Source organism: Aptenodytes patagonicus, chromosome 2 (genome assembly GCF_965638725.1).
Source record: "Aptenodytes patagonicus chromosome 2, bAptPat1.pri.cur, whole genome shotgun sequence".
NCBI classification, from domain to species: Eukaryota; Metazoa; Chordata; class Aves; order Sphenisciformes; family Spheniscidae; genus Aptenodytes; species Aptenodytes patagonicus.
In genome coordinates this window covers 128,972,341-128,992,729 of record NC_134950.1, presented here as the reverse complement: position 1 = coordinate 128,992,729, position 20,389 = coordinate 128,972,341, and the positions used below count along the sequence as shown (strand labels likewise).

The 20,389-nt window shown below is 41.2% G+C and overlaps 1 protein-coding gene across 9 annotated transcripts in view; it reads right to left on the bottom strand.

The window, feature by feature from the left end:
• Window positions 1-20,389, bottom strand: part of THRB (thyroid hormone receptor beta) — a 164,039-nt gene that overhangs the window by 79,949 nt on the left and 63,701 nt on the right. Inside the window, exon 3 of one of the 9 annotated variants that reach the window (XM_076331173.1) lies at window positions 8,925-8,995. The exons of 5 other annotated variants lie outside the window; for them this stretch is intronic. The gene's annotated coding sequence lies outside the window, so the exon portion shown is untranslated. Of the gene's footprint in view, window positions 1-537; window positions 851-1,461; window positions 1,809-4,675; window positions 4,801-8,924; window positions 8,996-20,389 lie in introns of those variants that run through there. 3 more of the 9 variants (XM_076331174.1, XM_076331175.1, XM_076331172.1) reach the window with 3 other exon arrangements.

Below are 20,389 nucleotides of genomic sequence, written 5' to 3'. Positions count from 1 at the left end.
TATGCCAAAATTGCCTAAGTGCATATGAATAAGTTTAGTGTGGGGTTTGGTTTTTTTTTTTTTTAAGAATGTGTATATATTTAAATGAATGCTTTCGCTTTCTGCTTTGGTTTCCAACAAGCAGCATTTCTGACCATGCAGTGTCTCGCTATTGTTCCTGTCCGTACCCACCGCATCTGCTCCACAGAACTTCCCAATTTTTTTTTTCTGTAAATCATGTTGTATTTTGTATGCAAACCTTACACAGAACTGAAAAGAATTTAATGAAATGTCCTCGACAGCCCATCACAGAGCCCTGCTTCACATGTGAGAAGGTGGCAGTGATCTGACCCCGGCTGGGCTCTGCGTTTGCCTCTCCCTGCCTTGTTCTGGCAGAGGAGAGCCCACCAGAAAACTGCTGGCATCTTTCTTTCAAAAAGCTCTCTAAATGCCACATCTTGAAAAGCATGAAGAGGAAACATACATTTAGAAATTGATCCACTGGCTGCAGCAGAGCCTGCAAAGCAGCAACGGACAAAAAGAAAAGAGAGGACTCACCAAGATACATCCTGACGTAGGGAGAACAGTTTTAGTAGCAACCCTCAACAGTCTGGAAGTTAATACTCTGCTTCTCTCCTCTTTTCCTTTCTCAGTCCCCCCCCACTCCTAATTTCCCCATTTAAGGGAGAAAATAACAAGGCAGAAGACGCCAAGAGACTTTCATGACATAAACAATAAGGCCTTCCTGTGCCAACATTTCCTTTAAAAACACTTGCCAATAAAGCTCCTGGAGGCCAGCAAGAGAAAGAAATGCCGAAACAGCCGTGACATGAACTTGGCATATTTTCTGACTCACTCACTTCCCTTGAGACAATCCCTCCAAGAGAATGCTGAAGGATAATGGGAAAAGAAAATTTCTTCCAGTGAGAAGGACTTCAGCTGCCTGTGCTATACAAGAAAACTGCTAATTAACTTTATTTCTGTTTACCTACAGACTAGCTCACGCAGCCACCTCCGCTGGCATGTTTCCTGACTCACACACTCATGTTTGCACTTTCATCTTGTAATCCTGATGTCTGAAAAAGGCAAGGAGACTTTTTTTTTAAATAAAATCCTGACAATCCCCAACTCCAAATAATTTCTGAACAGCAGAGAGAATGACCAATAATTGATAAAGGGTAGTCAAACACTTGGCTGCTTCACATATTAAATCCAAATTTCCTTTTTCCTTATCCCTGCTATTTATACTTCTTTAGCACTACTATAATTTTTTAGTGCCAGACACGCTAATCTATAAAACATTAAGGATACTCATATATCTTGTATATCTGTAATGAAAGATTGTCAATATTATTTTGTCTCATCAATCCATCTCATTTTGAGTAATACCATGTTTTCAAAACTAAATGGCATGTTAAGAACCAGAAATTAAAATCTCTTTGGAAATCAGCATCTTACACGCACCAACACGTGTTCACTCACTCACTCCTGGGGTATGGCCGTCCCCTGTCTGAAGTCCCTCGTGGTCAGGAACATGGGGGTTTCAGCTGTCTCCTCTCATCAGCGCCTTCGTCTTCACCTCCAGCACAGGGGGACCCTCCCGGGAGGCTCGAGTCCAGCTCCTGAGACAGGGGACAGGCAGGAGGCAGGCCGGTGCCGTGCTGATGGCAGGGGCAACGTGGCTGCTCCTCCACCGTGGGGTCGTGGTGGCTCCTGCCCGTCCGAGGGCAGGGGCAGGCAGGCGAAACGGGGATCCGGCCAGGCTTTGCTCCAGGGCTGCCACCCTGCTGCACTCCCCTCTAACACCAGACCAGGCAGCAAACCCCGACCTTATTTGAAGACAGACCAAGCAGAAATTTTTGTCAATTTGGGGGGGCTGTTTGATTACCGGTCTCAGTCTTGCGATGCGGAGACACTACCTCTTCCTTCCACGTGTACCCAATTGAGGGGACTGTGCAAAGACCCGTCCATCCCTCTATGCGAACCTTGCACCCTGTCACTGAGTTAGCTCATGCTCACTCTCCGTTTCTAAGAAGGCAGTGAGCACTGCCAAGCGCTCCTCACTCAGCTAAGGGTTGTTATTGTTGCTGGGGTTTCTTTGCATTCAACTTCTTAGATTAGCATCAGGGTATCACATATCAAAATAACCACTAGTGAGGATTTGCTGGCCTGCTCAGAAGTGAGGATTCACCATACCTACAGCTGCATAATTTTACTGTAATGTAGTCTGATATCATACACCCCTGGTTTCTACTTTCTAATAACTTACTTGCTGCTTTAGCACTTGGGCTTATGTCACACTCAGCAAGCCTCCTGACTCTCCTCTAAGAGCCTGCCTACCCCTGAAGACCCTCAGTAATCATATCTAAGCCAGTGCCACCAGACTGCACAAGTTTGGTTTGGGTTTTTTTGTGGAGGTTTTTTGTTTGTTTGTTTTTGCATTCCCAGCCCATATGGCTCTGCAGGCGAAATACTGTAGCATGCATGCTATAATGTATATAATCTACACTAGGAGTTATCTACTAGCCCACCTTTACTCCATCATGACGGCTGGGCACTTTGTCAAGACACACACACAGACACACACACACACAGTGCAAGCTTCTTTTTTTCTTAACCATCTTTTTCTGCCCACTCACAAAGCTAACACTGGCTTGTTTTTAGGTTTGTTTTCATCAAAACCTGAGAAAAGATCTGTTTTTTTGTAACACCACCAGGGCAAGCTATCTGTGGTTGGCTGGCGAACTCTGAAATTCAGGGCTGGGGCAGAAATATTTAGAGTCAAAAAAAGCTGACTTGCTCAAGAAATTAAAGCCCTTCTGACAATATTCCAGAGAGCCCCTGAGGAAAAGGGAGGGAACCAGAGAGACTCAAGGAAAATGGATGGGAGCCCAGTGTGGAGATTCACGCCAGAACGGTTCCTGGCCAAGAAGGAAGGTTGGCAAGTAGACAAATACAGGCTTTCATAGGCAGCATTGTAAACAAGACATTAAAAATATTAATCCATTTAGATTTCAAGCACCAAGATGAGATTTACTTAAGAAGCAGAATTATGCTGGTGATGGCTCCTCAAACATTTCAGCTGAATGTCAAAACTTTTGCTCAAATGTATCAAGTGAAAATACAAGGAGCTGTTGACACTACAATATTCAAACATTCAATCGTATGGCAGGGCTGGAAAAACACAGAGGAAGGCAAAGGAATGCTTGAGCCTTGGGCAGAAACTCAAGCCCTTGCAAGGAAACTGCATTCACAAATTATTTTTACCTTCATTTCTGCACCAAACTAATAAATTGAAGAGGCAAAATGGTTTCTTAAAACCAAGCTTCCTTTCAGAAATCTTTTCAAATAAAACGTGAAGTACCTCTACCGAAATACTTTGTTTTCAAGTAGAAACAGTCATCTAGAACAGAATGTCTTTTCGTGTGAAATAAAGTTTAAGTAAACTTTGAACACCTAGGACTTTTAAAAAAGTTTCTTCTCTCCTACAGGAATCAGCATGTCTCCCCTCTTCCCCCTAGAAAACGCACACTTTTAAATGATGGAATATTTTATTTTTTTAAAATGCATTGGAAAAGTCATCTACCCCCAAAGCGAACAGGCATTCAGGACAATCCTGAATCCATGCTGGCCACTGAGGTACAGAAACATAGAAGCAGCACATGATTTTTTTGTGAACATGGTAAGTGTCAGGTCACCTCAAGCCTGCCGTGGTCAGGAGACTCACGGGTCTTCTACATGCTGGTGAGTAGGGTTCACAAGCTGGTCTACCGAGGGGCAAGTGTGTCAGGGGAGGCCCACAGGGAAAAACAAGTGCCTTCAACAATGAGAAAAATATGGTCTGCAGTCACTATATGAGATTCAGGAACTGAGAGAGTCAGGAATCGGAAGATTCCTGTATTGGGTTAAAGGAAAGACTAATATTTCTTGAATCAACCAGGTTGTCCCTCACGGAAGTCCATGTGCACAGCCTATGCTCAGAAGAGGTCTTTCTCCCCCTCTCAGTAGCACCGACAATCATTGTAAAATGCCACGCGTGGAGGGACTGAGGTGTCTCCGTTCAAAGCACTAAAAGCATTCTAAAAAAAAGGCTAACGTTCTCCGTTATCTTTAGTCACTTTAAAAAGCATTATTTCAGTAAAAAGGCTAGAACAGCATCCCATCTCTTGTAACCTAGGACATACTATACACCCTCAGAATTATATTTATTATCAGATTCCTTAAAAAAAGAACAAAATGAAAAGATAAAAAAAAAAATCACTAAGCTCTTTTCCTTGCTTATATCTGTAGCCACTCACAAACTTATCTTAAGCTTTCCAGAGTATCTGAAATGGAAGATCTGAGCAAAGGAAAACTTCAAAACACAGAGTGAAAGAAGGAAAACTTCATTCTGCTTAGAAGTGAAAAAAACTAGATTAAACACTTTAAACATTTAAATGCAAATGCAAGTAGCAACACATGAACTACAGAAATTCTGTAGCACTCCTGATCTTATGAATCATACTATGACATTTGCTTTCTGCACTCTCAATGTAACCAGAATGAAATACTGGCATCTCAGATATTTTTAAATGATACACAAGCAGCACATTTAATAGCATTAATTTTAATAAGTTAGCATTCTATCTCAGATGCATCTGTTTCAAAATGTTCTAGCTGAAGGTATTTTTATGAAAGCTATTTGCCCATTACATACCACAACCAGTGCAACTTCACAGTCCAGGGAGGCATCTTCATCACACGAAAGGAGAAGCCATTAGCGAAACGCTGCTTGGCAAACAGTAGCTCACACACTGAAGCTGCAATATTATCCCGGCCTTCCTACATATTAAGCATAGGACTACGTTCAAAGTAAACATGTGGTCATAATTAAATAATAATTATGACTAACATTTGTGTAACACCATTCATCCAAATAGTTTAAAGCATTAGGTAAATCTGTAAACAATGGGTCTAATCCTGCACCCTTTACTCATATAATACCATGCAGTTCAAATGGACTATGTAGATCTTGTCTACACACAGACTTAATTGTTCTCGATTAACTCCATGTGTCAACACTCATTCCAGTGTGTCTTGTTCCTGTTTAGCTTAATTCTCTCACTGCTTACTACAGGCGAACATGCTGTTTCTACCCTCTCACTGATTTAACATCACTTTTACGGACACTTTCCTACACGGATCCCACAGGGCTTTACAAATCTCAACGCAGCCTCACTTCTCCTGCATGCTTCTAAGACGACAAGTATTCTTTTACAGATGAGGAAGTTCACTTGTTGTTAGTATGCTTAAGGGACTGACCATCCCATACTGACTTGCATCTGTAAACCCAGGACATACAATTTCTATTCTCATACCTTAATCACACAAACAGCCTTCTTCATCCATCATGCTCCAGAGTAAAACCACAGGAAATGGTAAGAACAGGGGAAAATTCTGCCGTTTCTAAAAATAAAACATATTTGGAAGCGGACATGCTCAAACCACTTTTATGCATCTGTGGTACAAATGATGTCTGTTACGGAGAACCAAAGTTGCTAAACGAGTTAAAAACAAAAAATCATGAAGAACTTGTAGACCTTCCTGACATTTTGGTGTCAGTCTACCTTGACAGTCAAGCAACCGGAGAACAAGGCGAGAAACCAGGAATACCTGAGTCAAATTTCATTTTGGCTCTGCTATGGACAGTTACTTAACTTCTTTGCTTCGGCTGCAGTATCTGTAAGCCAAGGCAAATCATCCCTTCCCTCTATGGATCTTTTGAACTTCATGAAAATCCCTATGGCCCTTTGAAGACAAATACTGTTTACTACTGCTAGCTATTATTTAGCTTTTAGCATTTTTTGCCTTCTAGCTTAAATTTTGCATAGAAGAAAGTCACTGCCACATCTCACTTGCACCTCAATTTAGGATATTTTCCATCCAATTTTAATGTGCCTTTGCAAGAGGTGTGCTCAATTTTAGCTCTTACATGTATTTCATGTAACTTTGGCATACATCGGAAAGCTTTTTTTCAGCATCAGACGAAAGCACTGCAAAATGTCATCCACTGCTGAATTGTCAGCAAAGCTCACACTAGCGCGACAGTGAAATAGGGTGGGTTTTCCCCTTAAAATCTTGTAATAGGTTTAGGCATTTCTCCGATTTGTTCATTCAGAAAAAAATTACAGTAATTGCCTGACCTAAGCACAACTTGGTCAAACCTGAAAGGAATCTAATGTCACAACAGCAATCCCTACTACAGAAGAAATCCTGCACAAGTCACTGCAACTACTTACACACCGTGGAAGGATTTCTCATGAATTCAGAAGAAGCTGCACGGCTGCTAGCTAGTAAGGACACAGCTCTCCTTGTTCACTGGTAACACCTTCAGCTATGCACTCTTAATCCTGTACACAGATAGTGTTTGTGGACCCTATATGAGTGAAAATGTGGATGTTAATGGTTTAATCCACAATACGTTAACAGCTTAATTTTCATATGCAATGAAAAGGACATGTTATATTAAAGTGCATTGCCTTTGCACGTGAGCTTGGTGGGGATGGAGAGGTTTGCTTATCTCATCAGTTGTACAGGCAGCATCTGTCAGCAGCACAAACAGGCAGCGGGTAGGGGAGCTCTCTCGTCCTGTCCAGCCAAAAAAGCAGCAGAGGTGCTATGCTGTCTCCTGCCAGGACACCCAGAGCAGCGCTCCTGCTCAACAGCACCTCTTCGCTTATTTTTGCGGTGCCTCGGACAGGACTGCAGCTGTAAAAGCCGAGCAGCCTCTCTCCCTTCCCATGGACCTGATCTTGACAGCGCTGCAGAGGCCACGGCTAAACTTTGAGCCAAGGAAGGGAAACCAACAGCAACTCCATTCAAAACCAGGCTGTAGCCTCCTCTGCTCCTTATCTGTGCCCTTGTTTTGGGGTCAGGCCAGAAAGAGCCCATAACCCTGCTGGCAAGAGCACCTCTGGCACTGCTCCACATCCTCACTTACGGCAGAGGCGGGCAGCACACAGCCCAGACGGGGAAGGGATCCTGGGCGGAATGGGTGTCATGCTGCTGTGCACCACAGAGCTGCCTATAAATACAGAGACTCACAACACTACCTGTTAGCAAATCTATAATCCCGGAGAATTTGTTCACAGTAAGCTCTAAGTCACGCCACACAGGATTCAATTCACTGATGCACCACTAAGCACAGCACTGCAACAATTCATGCAAGGCTTTGATAGGGTCTTCTCGTGGCACTGAATTTCATCCAGGAGGGCTGAGAAACTACCTGAAGTGAAAATGAACAGTACATTAAATGAAAGCACACAGGACAAACAGGCTTGGTTGTTTGGATTTCCAGAGCTGCTTATGAGTAAAAAGCAATTATCAGATTTGACACAATGGCAGGCTAGTTCACGCTTTCAATTCACTAGCAGTGGTAACTGGCATTTGCTTGGAAAGCTTTTATGTTCAATGCTAGAAATGCAGAACCAAATCTGCCTGAGATACAAGATATGTTAGTCAAAATAGCCAAAAATTTTAGCTGACATTACGGTAGGTTATAAACTGCAATAGCTCAGGAGTGTTCCTGATAGGAAAAGCAGCAGCTCCAGAGGATAATAACGATTTCAGGCATCTTAGCTAAATGCCCGTGAGTCACAGCTGCCTGGAAGTGCACCTAGAGAAGATATGAAAAAATATTCAGGGGCAGAAAGGAAGTCAAAACTTTTTCTGAATCTAATTAGGACAAACGAAAGTACAAACTTCAATTTTTCTTTCATTTTAAAGCAGTCACTTCTTATTGCTATAACTGCATCTCACTATCACTCCCATAATTTATTTATCATGATTCACTTATAAACACACCCTGGTACTATCCGAGTTTATCATACTACTGATCTTAAAATTTCATATGCTGCTATTTGGGGGCTCTTGCATCCCTGAAGATGTAGTACTCCAAATCTCTGCGAGCACAATGGATTCTGAACATCCCCACGGTACATCTTTCTGACATGGAAGTAAATCCAGCACACAGTAAATAGGCAACTAATATCAAAACACTTCTTCAGACCTGACCAAAGTGCTGGTTGCATTTAACATTGAATAATGAACAGGCAGAAGCCACTCTTTAAGAGAGATGACATTTCTGAGTGTAAAACACAGGCCAGATTCTCATGAGATCCTTCTGTTGGTTTCATTTCACTGGCTTTGACAGATTTTCTCTAGGCTGAAATCATGCTGTGATAGAGACCGAGGCTAGGTAAGACTTCAGTTCAGTTGTCCACACATGACCTCAGGTATCCTGCCTGGCCTCCACCGGCTGCTCCAGACCCCGTATGAGTCTGGGTAGGTCACGTGTAGCATCAGCCAAGCTAGATGCCTACCTTTCATCATCCCTCCATGAACCGACTGCTGTTTCTAAAACATCTGAAACCTGGACAATTGTTTCCCTCCAATTTCTGGTGGGCTGAGTGTTTGGACTTTTGAGGATCTTGGACATATTTCTCCTCCAGGTTCTGGAGTACCACAAACAGAAGATGACTACCGTGATTTCTACAGATCTCACATCTGAGCAGAGCATATTCCGTATTCTTCTCAAAGGAAGCTTTGAGACCTTCCTTCTCCCAGGGTGCACACATGCAGCAATCAAGAAAAAATCCACCAGCGTCCTCAGGCAATTTTTACCTCATTACGATGTAGCAGAGGCCATTGGCCATATAGAAATGGCAATTCTTTGCTATTTGTCTTTGAAATGCTGCATATCATGACACCTCAAACTTTCAAACGGAAAACTTCTGTGAAGGATAATCTTATCAGCCTCTTTCTCATTGGATGAGTATACTTCAACTTGAAGCTAATAATAAACTTTCCTTCCATTGAGATTTCTTTTTAACAAGTACGTAATCTAAAAAGTAAACGTGAAAATTAGGCTAAATTTTAAAATAAAATATAAAATGTGACGTTCCTACCTTATGCCTGCATCACCTTCTAATAAATGTAATGCAGCTGTGGGAGGGCATTTTCAGAAGGGAGGAAAGTCCTAGGAAACAAAATGCTTTTAGTAGAATGCTGAATGGTTTCATTGAGTATTTTTAGCCTGGCCTCTTGAGATGCTCTGCAAACATTTGCAAAACTCTAAAACAGAGCCAGGGTTATGTCACTATCTTTGGTACAAATAATTTGTTAGGAACTATTTTGTTCTGGCACAGGGATATATCAAGAGAGGATGCATGAACTGGCTTGTTTTCTTTTGGATTAATGTTGTTTGTCAACTGAAGGCTGTCTTTATGAGGAAAGAGCGAGGTGCCAAGAAGTACATTTCACCATGCCAAAATTAAAGGGAGGAGTTCAGAAGCAGTCTTTTATTACCTAATTAGTTTTATCAAATGACACAGATCAACTAACAGGAGATAACTAATAAGAAAAAGGGGTCTAATGAAAAAGTAAGTTATCAGCTGGATGCTCTCCAGAAAACAATTATCTCTCTAGGTAAACAAGTACTACTGTTGGGAGGTCAGACACAAAGCGCAAGGAATGGAGGTCTTCTCAGGATACCAGCCCTCAGTGGAGTTGAAAAGGAAGAAAGAAGTAGTGGGATAAACTACACTGAGAAGAAGGATGACTTAGTATTAAAGGAGCTAGTATCTTTAGATTAAATTATATCTATCTGGCCTATAGATATCCCACCAGTTGTTGGGGTTTTTTTGAAACACAAATCAAGTACAGCTTGCCTGATTAATATCTCTACTCAAAATGAAAATTAGGACTACAATAAGAACAGCCACATTCACCTGCTCAAGAACAAATTACCAGAATAACTTTTTTACAGCTAGTGGGGAAAACAGCAGCCCACAGATCTGATTTTATCTTGATTGCCCTCATAAGACTGGAAAGGTTGATCACAAAAAGGACTACAGAATTTTAGATAATATTCTGCTTTATCCAGAATAACCAAATGTAGTATTGGAAGGTATTTAACATGTACTTGGGTTTCCTTTCCATTATTTTCTCAATTGCATGATCTAAACTAGTCAGACAATTCAGACTTATGTGGCTCACATTCAGATTACATCAACTTTTAATTCCTAATTTGAACAATACTTTCATGTTTTCCATTACTATTTGCTTATCTAGTATATACCTAAAAAGACACAAGACCTGTCTGATTATTTTAATATCAGACATTTAAAATGACACCAGACACACATTAACAGCACAAAGACATTTAAGAAGCCTTGCTAGGAAAAAAAAAAATCAAAAAATGAGGATTTAATTGACTAAAGACTTGTGCCCCCCAGCAGCCTGAAGAAAAGCAACATCGATTTTTACAAACGTTCTTTGAGAACTGTAAGTGATGCAACAGAAGAGTTTTATTATTCTATTCTTTCCCTTCATCCTCCCCCTCCTCCATCATCAGTTGATTTGAAAACAGATGGGGCAAAGAATTTATGGGAAAATGCTCTATCTCTTGGGGTCGACAGTTCTACCTTCACTGAAGAGCTGTGGGGACCACAAGGAAGTTTCATATATATTACAATAAACTATAGCAAGAACTGCTAGATGCAGAACTATTAAAGGAACCTAAAAATCAGTCACTCTAAATGAAAATACCAACTGCTGCCATCCCAGAACTACGTTAAGAGAAGGCCCAAGATGTTTATGAGGCCTTGGCACATCCTGGGCAGGGCTGGGTAGCGCTGCCAGGAAAGAGTGATCCATTTGGTTCCTGTCAGCATGCCTTTCCCCGCACGGAAAGGCTGAGCTAGGGACAAAGTCCTAGTTCAGATAAGACGTCTCGACGACCCTGCACCCAGCTGAGAGCACCTGCAGGGACAGAGGCTTCAGCCTAGACTTAAAATAGCTGATCCAGACTGTCATGATGCTTTCCATGGGAGCACCGACATTCTCAGCAGCCTACATGTGGAACAGGTTATCACGACTCCTCTGTGTCTGAACGGACTTAGAAGTCTGATATTGGATTTTGGGGTCTCTGTAATAAGACAGTCCAGGAAAAATAAAAGAAAAAAGAGAGAGCAGTATGGCAATGCAAATGAATGAGTTCACACAGGCACAAATAGAAAGCAGGTTTAGTTGAGGAATGAAACTTATTCCATCTGCCATCCACCTTTAAAGCCCTGTAACAGAGTCTCATGGTCTCCAAGTGACTCTGCAAGGAGCAGGGATTCTCTGCCAAAACCAGTCAGTCTTCACTTTCCTCCAGAGAGTCAGTCCTTGGCTGGCAAACCTCAACCACTGCGATATCCAGACCTGCACATGGATGAGGTCACTGGCCACGATCAGCACATCAGCATGTGTGGTGCAGATCTCAATGCACACGAGAGCCAGCTTCTCCCCTGACATATGATCATTCATTCCCACAAAACAGTACAGTACCACTGTACTTTCTCTTCTTCTCTCCCTGCCCCGCCACCGCCTCCTTTCTTCCATCATTTCCCCTCACACTAGGATTGACTGCAAGGCATGGTGCCTGAGGAAAAATGATCCCGGGCTCTGCCCACCTTGAAAAGACTAGCAGAGGAGGAAGAACTTGGCCAAAACAGGATCATGTGTCAGGACAGTGAGCAAAACCAGAAAAGTAACCACCACTCTCGCCATGACCATCTGAAGATTCAGTGAACCACCCTCCTTCTCCCAAAACAACTTGTCCAAACAACAAATTACCATTTTAACTGCACATCCTTTCTCTTATGAAGGGTTTCTAGCAGGCTTTGATTGTATGTGCCGTGCATACGCTGAATTTCCAAATGCTTTGCTTACTTTTTGTCTTTTAATCCTTCTCCTTCTGCGTGCCTTAGAGCAGCAAGTATCTACTACGTCTACCAGAGAACTAAATAGCAGAGGTTCCTGGACTCAAAATCCCAGAATCAAACTGTTTAATGCTGGGCAATGATTTTCTGGGTTCAGTTAGGCACCCAGATTTATACAGCTCTACCTATAATGTTGTGAGGAAGACTCTTCCCATAAATGGGTATACATCCCAGGGTGCAGCCAGAGCCTTCTCCTGAGTTCATCGTTCCTCCACACCTACAGCATTCCTGCAGACAGCTCCTCTGAAAATTATAAGCTTTAAGGCAGTGTTCTCTGCACACCACCTTTCTTCTCTAAGTTTCCCCGGCAGGTTTCAGCCTTCCTGCCCCAGCATCCCCAACACCAGACTTGTCCCAGTGGCACAATGTGAACCTATCAGAACAAACAAGCTGAAGGAAAGGCGTTCATGCTTACTGCTGCTTCTGCCATAGCACCCTGGCATTTTCAATCTGGTCCTAGGAGTACTGAGGCTAGATGCAACGCATCGTCAACCCGTAGCCACAGTAAATACCAAGGCCTCTCCACAAAGATTGAGTTGGTTTGGGAAGCATACCTGAATATAGGAAAAAAATTATTATAAGGAATGTGGGCAAGAGAGGCCATCCAAACAAAAAAGCCTCACTTGACCAGATCACGGACCTTGCCTAGGAATGCAGGCACCATACACAGGAGGAAAGTAATCTGTGCTGTAGTTAACATCCGGATTCATATACATATTCATATTCAGTTTTCCACAAGGAAAAGCTATGTGTAAGGTCAGAAGGCAATAAATCACAATTTTGGATCACCTTATTGTTTAGGACACACACAGACACAAATATCAAAGGCTTTTTGAAGTTAACAGTGAGTGATTATGTGAGGCAAACGTAATGAAAACACAACAGAGTCCCTTAGCTAGGGGTAGAGGATATTCAGCCAAAGCCTTCTTCTGACTCCCACTGAGAACAACGCAATATGGAAATAACCAAAATTATGTATTAGAAGAATGAAGACTGAAGGCTTTCCGCTACGTTATTGTTTCCCTGAATCATTAATTGCAAGACAGCTTTCTATGCCACAATAGCATTTCAATTATTGACCTTTTATATGATAAATTTACTGTACCATTTGAGGATGGACAAAAATTTTATAATTATCCTAATATGCCTAGTACTAGTAGTAGTTATAAAGGACACTGAGCATTTGGTCCTCGGTTTGCTGTTATAAAACTCAAACTAGGCAAATAGATGATAAGCAATTAACAGGTTTACCAACACATGCAAATAGCTGCCGTCATATTAAGATAGAGCGATTCTTATGCATGTTAAGTGGATTATTTAAGTGATATGCATTTCAGCAGAATGCACTGGATAAGAGTGTGTGCAAATTGCATGTATGTTGAAAAGAAAGTGTACTTGCAAATTCCCACATAGGTGGGAACTGTCACACAGCCTGTTACTAAGGATTATCCAATACTTCCCATAAGATCCGATTTGCTTATAATTTTGCCAGACTAATTGTCTGGGCTGAAACTTCCCATGTTGGATGTGTGCCTCAGGCTATTTTTTTCTTACATCAGCCAAAACCGTTCAATGATTTCCAAGATAAAAGCCAGGAAAAAAAGACATTGTTTTACAGTGAGAAAATAATATCTGGTAGCTCCTCCTTCAAGAATTCAAATATCCTTCTTGTTTTAAACAGGCAGAAGGTGCTTTTTATTCAGGGAAGTGGCTTTTGCCAGGCCAGTTAAAACCAGTTCAAATCTGATGACACTCCAAACCTCTGCAAACTTGTGAGAGGTGCTGGATATGGGGTTTAACGCCGGGTACCAGTGACAAGCACCATCCTCACATGAGGAGAGGAAGGTGAGATGCCTTCCCTGCCATTGCTGCTGCCTGTGCTGCAGCCTGGGATGGAGGTCAGGTGGGGCCGAGAGCAGGACCAGGCTCACCCACGCTCCCAGGGGGAAAACCTGCTGAAAAGAGGAGAAGAAAGAAGGTATATCTGGCCCATATAGACTACTTGGGCAGAGAACAGAGAGTAGCATCCCCTGAAGAAGAGGTTAAAAAGAAGAGGATTTAATTAGGTGACTGAAGTGACTTGGATAATGAGTTTATGACGAAAAGAAACAGCTAGACAGGGTCACGGGTAGGGTAGAGCACTTCACTTTGCAAACTCTGTGTTGTGTGTGTACAGCACTGAACTAAAACTAAAATGCACTTAAAAGGATATCCTAACATGGTAACTCAGAAATGGACAACGCAAAGCTAACATTCTCAGATACCCGCTATAACATGCTGCTCCTAAATATCTAGGCACCTCCGTGCAGGTATCCTGTTATTTAGACTCTAAGCATCCCCATAACTGCAGTCAGAAATAAACCTCTGTTTATCAGGAGAAGATTGCTCTTTTTAAAGGGTTTATCAACTTACACCCCCATTTCCATGATTAGAAACCTACCTACAAAAAATGAGAACGAATATTTGAAGTACCTCAAGTGGCAATCAGGAGGATAGCTCTTACTGAGGTTTTTAAGGAAATTTATGCCTTTGAAAATCTTCCCTGTTTCCTTACAAATCCAACTATAGACAACTTCATTTCAGCAGTCCTGGGGAGAGGACGCTGGAGCTACCAATCACGACTGAGAACAAAATGTTAAACAAAACCCTTTGGAAAGACAAACAGTGTGTTTACTCTAGAGCTACTGTGTAGCCCAGCACACACCTCCTTAGCCACCTACTACCCAGCCGCAGTAGCAGCACAGAGTCGGTGCGGGCAAAATCCCTGTGCCCCTGCCTTCGGAGCAGCCACAGCTCAGACCCAGCTCCAGCGTGTTTGCTCCACCACGGCCGCTGACATGCCTGTGCACCCAAGGTCACCCTGCCAGAAGGCAGTGGCAAAGACAGGGAACTCCTGAACTGCTGTCCTCTGCAGGCAGGCAAGCGGGACAGATACTCTGTCTTAGCGCAGGAGAATTTCTGAAGGTTTTCACTGATTTCTGCAGTGATTTTTGAGCAACAGCCAGAAAGGAACCGCAAGCATTGGTTAATCATTTACCCTTCTTGTGTTGGTTGCTCAATACAGAGCGGGCATTGCGCATGCAACTACACCATGGTCCAGAATCAAAATGGAATGAAATAAGGCAGAAAACTTTCTGTGACTGGAGGCTCAAGGCTGTACCCAGAGATTGTACTTAGAAATATACAAAGAAATGTATTCATTTAAACTACTGATTATATTTTTTTTCCCAATCTTCAGCTCACTTTCTATGTCATTCACCTGTTCTCCTTTCAGCAGTGAATTCCACTTTTCCACAACTAGCTGGATATACGATGAATTAGTCTAAAAGGCAGAAGATGAAAAGGAATGCTGGCTGTACCCTTGGTCCAAGAAGTTGGACCCTTCTTCTCTTCCTACCCTATACAATGTAATTTATTCCCACAGATATAAACTTCAGTACCCATTATGACAACACTATTTTCATTGATTATGTGCTTATTAATGCCAACTTTCCTTCAGCAAAGAAAATCACCTACTCCCAGGAGAGAGATGATTTGCAATTTCATAATAATTGTGGTGTCTCTTAAGTAGTTCTAATTTTAACAGGACAAAGTACATCTCGTTTTACAAGGACGGCAGAACCATTACACAGCACAGCGCTACAACCTTTTCAGAATGCAAGCATTTTCTTAGAGATAGAAGAAAAACAGATCTAATTCTCTGAATTATTATTTTTCTTATTATTTAAGAACAGAAACGTATTGGGACTTTGCATACCATGCATTAAGAAGACAAATACATAAAAACAAGGTATTCAAGAAAAGTTGGGACCTTGAATAATTTTCTTCCATCATTTTAATGTAAACTATTAGATAACATTTGAAGAATTTTGGTGATGAAAAGGAACACAACTGAAACCTCACAAGAGATGTATTTGTCAAAGACAGATCTTCTGCTCCCCAGTCCCATTTCTCCATTGTGTAAAACCATTCCCATTAGCACTGGCTTATGTGGCATATGCTCCCAGTAACGTGGTAGAAGAGTGGCCTCGGTGGATACATAGCTTCTCCTCCCCCCCAATTCTGGATGCATTCAGTCTTAACACTTGTCACTGTCTTTATTTCTTCCCTACAAAAATTAACTCTAGAGCTAGCAGGGAAATCAAATAAAATATATTATAACTTATACTGCAACTTCTTGATTAATATTTGATCTAATTGCTAAACAGCCTACTAGAGACTTGCTAGATCTGGCCCAAAAGTTACCATCAACAAATTATGACAAAATGCATGTTGATGCACATAAAGTGAAAAGAATTGCCTCAGAAAAGCAACACAAAGCACCAAGTGAATTGGAAACGGTCTTTGAAAGGTAGAGGGCATGCACTGTAGCTCTTTCACGCTCTGGTTGTTTTTTGTGAGCTTGATTTATGTATAATTAACCATTTTTTTCCCTGCAAATAATTTCATTTGAAGCTGTGCTATCATTTTTACCCCCCATCCTCCTCTCACAGCCACATAAAGCAGTCCAGCTTAACACAGTGACAACTGAAACACATTGCCACAGCAAGAGTCGAAACTCTCTATGTTAGCATAAAATCCCACTCTCTTGTCTCCCTCCTGCTCCTCCTATCACCACAAGAAGGAAGGAAATTCATAAACTGTAACTCTCAGTCTAATAGAGCCTTGGCCAAAATTCAAGCTCAATAATTAATTATATTCTGCCTCTCCAAATTCCCACACTAGGCTGACTAAGAGAAATAACTCTTCTTTTCCCCTCCTAGAAAACAAGTTTTTATATGGCTAATGGACACAGCATCCCACCTCTGAGAGAGCTGGGAGGTTAACTGGAGAGAAATAAGAGATATTTGTAATACTTGGATGACAGCAGCAGATGAAAAGAGAATAGTATTGTAGTAAGTCTGAAGTGTATGTCAACCCAAAAGCTAAATCATTGTTCTCTACCCTTTCCATCAGAGAATAAAAGCACAGACGATCATACAGGACAGGCAGCTGTCAGGACTTGGTGTCTGAGGGACTGTAACACAGACTGAATGATTTGGGATAGGAGAGTATTTGAGACAATTCAGATATGGTTATGAAAAGCTGATAAATCAGTAAAGTAAAACACATTTAAATATAGCACTAGACCTCAATAAAACACAGAAGGCATCCAAACCATTTCAGTCTGAAGAATATGGAGCATTAACACTATACAATGTTCGCAGACAGCCATAAAACAAATCAGTACCTCATGCCACTATTCAGTAAATTACCAATATATCAAGAGAAGGAAAACTATTATGACACCTGTGCTACACACATAACATAAACCACTCATAGCACTGGGATTATAATTGGAATTTTCATCTGAGGCTAATAGATGAACACTATAACCTTAAGCAGCACTCTCACAAGATTTTATTTATTGCATATTTCACGTGTATTTGTAAAAGGACTTAATTAGCTTCTTTCCCTTCCGGTACGAAAGAGGAAGGGTTTCATCATCACTGAAAAATATCACAAGGCAAGGCGACCATGAAGGGGCTTGCTAGTATTGCATGTATTCCACAGCGACAAAAAAACCTCCAGTATTCAGAAAGAACTGCACCGTATCATCAATAAAACCTGTTTTGTTCCTTCCTTAATCTGGTCTGTGTCATATTTACTGTCTGTGTCACTGTTTTACAGATGCCATGTACCTGCAGCCTAGAGGTTGTATCCCTGCAAGCACAAGACATTATTAATATATGGTGACAAACTATTTTTACATTGATCAGATTACTATGGAGAATATACACAGTGGATGTTGCCAAAAGCACTGGATTGTTCTCCATGAACCAGATGGTAACTTTCGATCCTGTTTCGGTTTTATTTCGCTTTCTAAAAACTCTTCCAATTCTACATCAGAAGCAGGGTAATTTCAATCCAGCCTCACTTGAAAGCTGGTGTTTGAACAATTAATTAAACTCTGGTCCAATTCTTCATTCATTCCACTCATTTTCAGTCTGTAAGGCGTAAAGTCTCCACATTTTTATTCAAATAAGGTCCAAGATACTACAAGCATAACACCCACTGCATATTGCGCCCATGTTCTGATGCACAATGTGCATGCTCTTGAGCTTTACTGCAAGAAGTTCAGGCACCTAAGGCTTGGTCACCTAACCCCACGTCAACACCACACTGACCGGGCAGAGACTCAGGAAAACAGCTCAGGTAGATTAATTAGTATCATCAGTGGAAATGCTGGGTCATTACACATTGGCCAAGAGAGACAATAAAAACTCAAAGTTTTCTGAGTATAGGAATGGTAAGCAGAATGTTTTTATGAATGTTTCCTTTATTCTACATAAAATTTAACATTAATTCTGCAAGAAAAAATGTTATAATAGTTTTATATCTTGGTACTTCTTTAGATTTCACAAAAAAACCAAGAACATATACACGAACTTCTACGTTATTTGATTTACACATATTTTATATATAAAAGTCTAAACCATTCTGTGCATGTAACACATAAAAACTATGACAAATAACTGCTTGTCTAAATGTACTACTTTCTGTTACCAGGTGGAAAGGATGGAGCCATCAGACAAAGATTACCTCTATGCCAGTGTTTGCTTTAAACTGGAACCTGTTCTCAGAACTATCACCCACGTATGTCCAAAGACTGGTAACCCTACATCTCCCAGTGCAAGAACCTAATTCACATGAACTCTCTTCCTTCTCATCAGATCTGTAACTCATTGCTATGTAGACACTTCCTATTAATTTCAATTTCTTAACTATTCACATTAATGCCAGGTATGGTGAGACCACAACATACACTGCCTTCAAAACGTGTACTGGAACTTTTCAGGTCTCCAGTAAACAAGTAGCAGGAGTTAATTCCCATCTTTTGTTGAGTTGTAATATAATTCCACTGATTTTGGTGCAATTATTTTCAATTTATACATATGACAATCAAGGGAAATGCAGTATCACTGAATGGGTATTTGACTTTTATTTTTCACCCAAATGTAGACATCCCAATGCTTTTTTCTTTGTGGTAAGTGTTTGTATATTGTACATCATCATTTGATTTAGAATGGATTATCACACAACTCTCTTACAAGCACGGTCATCAATATCATGGTTTTCTTGCTTTCATCCTTATTACTCTCATCTAGGAAAGATTTGCAGTACACAATGAAAGAGCCCCACAACTGCTGCAATGCCAAAACATGGCAAAATGAAAAGCATCACAGATCCCAACACTGTAAATCATGCTTCTTTCCTCCTCTTGGTCACAAAATGTAATTACAGCTGAATCTAAGCACAATACACCACTTGTTCTCACAGTATTTTGCATGGGCATTGAGCCTTTTATCTATAGATCCTAATGCTCTTTAGAAGTTTGAATTTAGATCTGCAGACTCCTCACAATACACAGCTAAGACAACTAGATTCTACAATTAACCGACTGTCATTGCATCAGGACACATAAAAGAAGTGCTTTACTTGAAATGGTATTCCCAGTTTGAAGAGGATTCATACATCTACTTTTTCAGACGATGCATTGAACAGCTGCCTCACTCTCATCCGGCAGCTCAGACAGACTCCAAGGGGAATTTACGCTCCTAAACTTAGGGTGATCAAAATAGTCTGAAAATAAAGTGAAAAAGCTGTTAGTTCACCTAAGCTAGCCTTAGCTCTAGCTGGGTATCCTGAGCAGGAGGAAGGGAGGCAACAGGAGCAACGTATACGCTCTCTGTGCAAAGACACTTGGGAGAAGTCTGCTCAGGGTCAGACATATTCTCAGGGCTCATGTGCAAAGATAAACCATCCTACAGAGGGGAAAAGAGCCTGCTACAATCCCAGTTTTCAGCTCACATCCAGGTGGCCTCTTTGGGATGTTGGACTTTTCCAAATTTCGCATTTAAAAGAAAGAGGAATTGGATTATCCTTTAATGTGTTACGCAGGCCACACCTCTTAAATAATCAACTCATATATAGACCGTGAATATACAGATACAATATAGATATACTATATACATATAATTATACTGTATAGATACTCATCTACAGATCCTGACTAACGGATCTTCAACTTCAGCACACTTTCTCCTTAAAGGCATCCAGCCAGGAAAACCCCAAAGCGATGGAGAATCCAGGGCTTTCTGTGGTGGTTCTCTCTGCATCTCTGAAATTTTTGGTCACAGCTGCTAGCTCTTCCCAGAGTTGGAGGCAACCCTTGGAGTGCCTCAGGCACTTGAGGAACAGAGTCCAAACTACAGCACACCCTTTGGGTCTCAGAAGAACTTTTGCTAACTAGTAAATGCCATACAACTGTCTCCTTGTAAAGCCTCATTTTTCAACACAGTAACAGTAAACATGGAGGTTACAGCATTTGAGCTTAAATTTTTTTCAGCTGTTCATGAGGTTTACAGAACATTGAAGAACTTTCTCTGGAGGTCATGGGACTCCAAATGAATATGGTGGTAATTAGGTCATTCATATAGAGCATTAATCTGAAATAAGGAGTGAGACTTTAAAACTTTGGAAGAAAATGTGTAAAAAAACCCCCAAAACTCACAATGCTAGTGATGAAACTCATTGCAGTAAAATGGACAGTCTCTTTCTCTAAG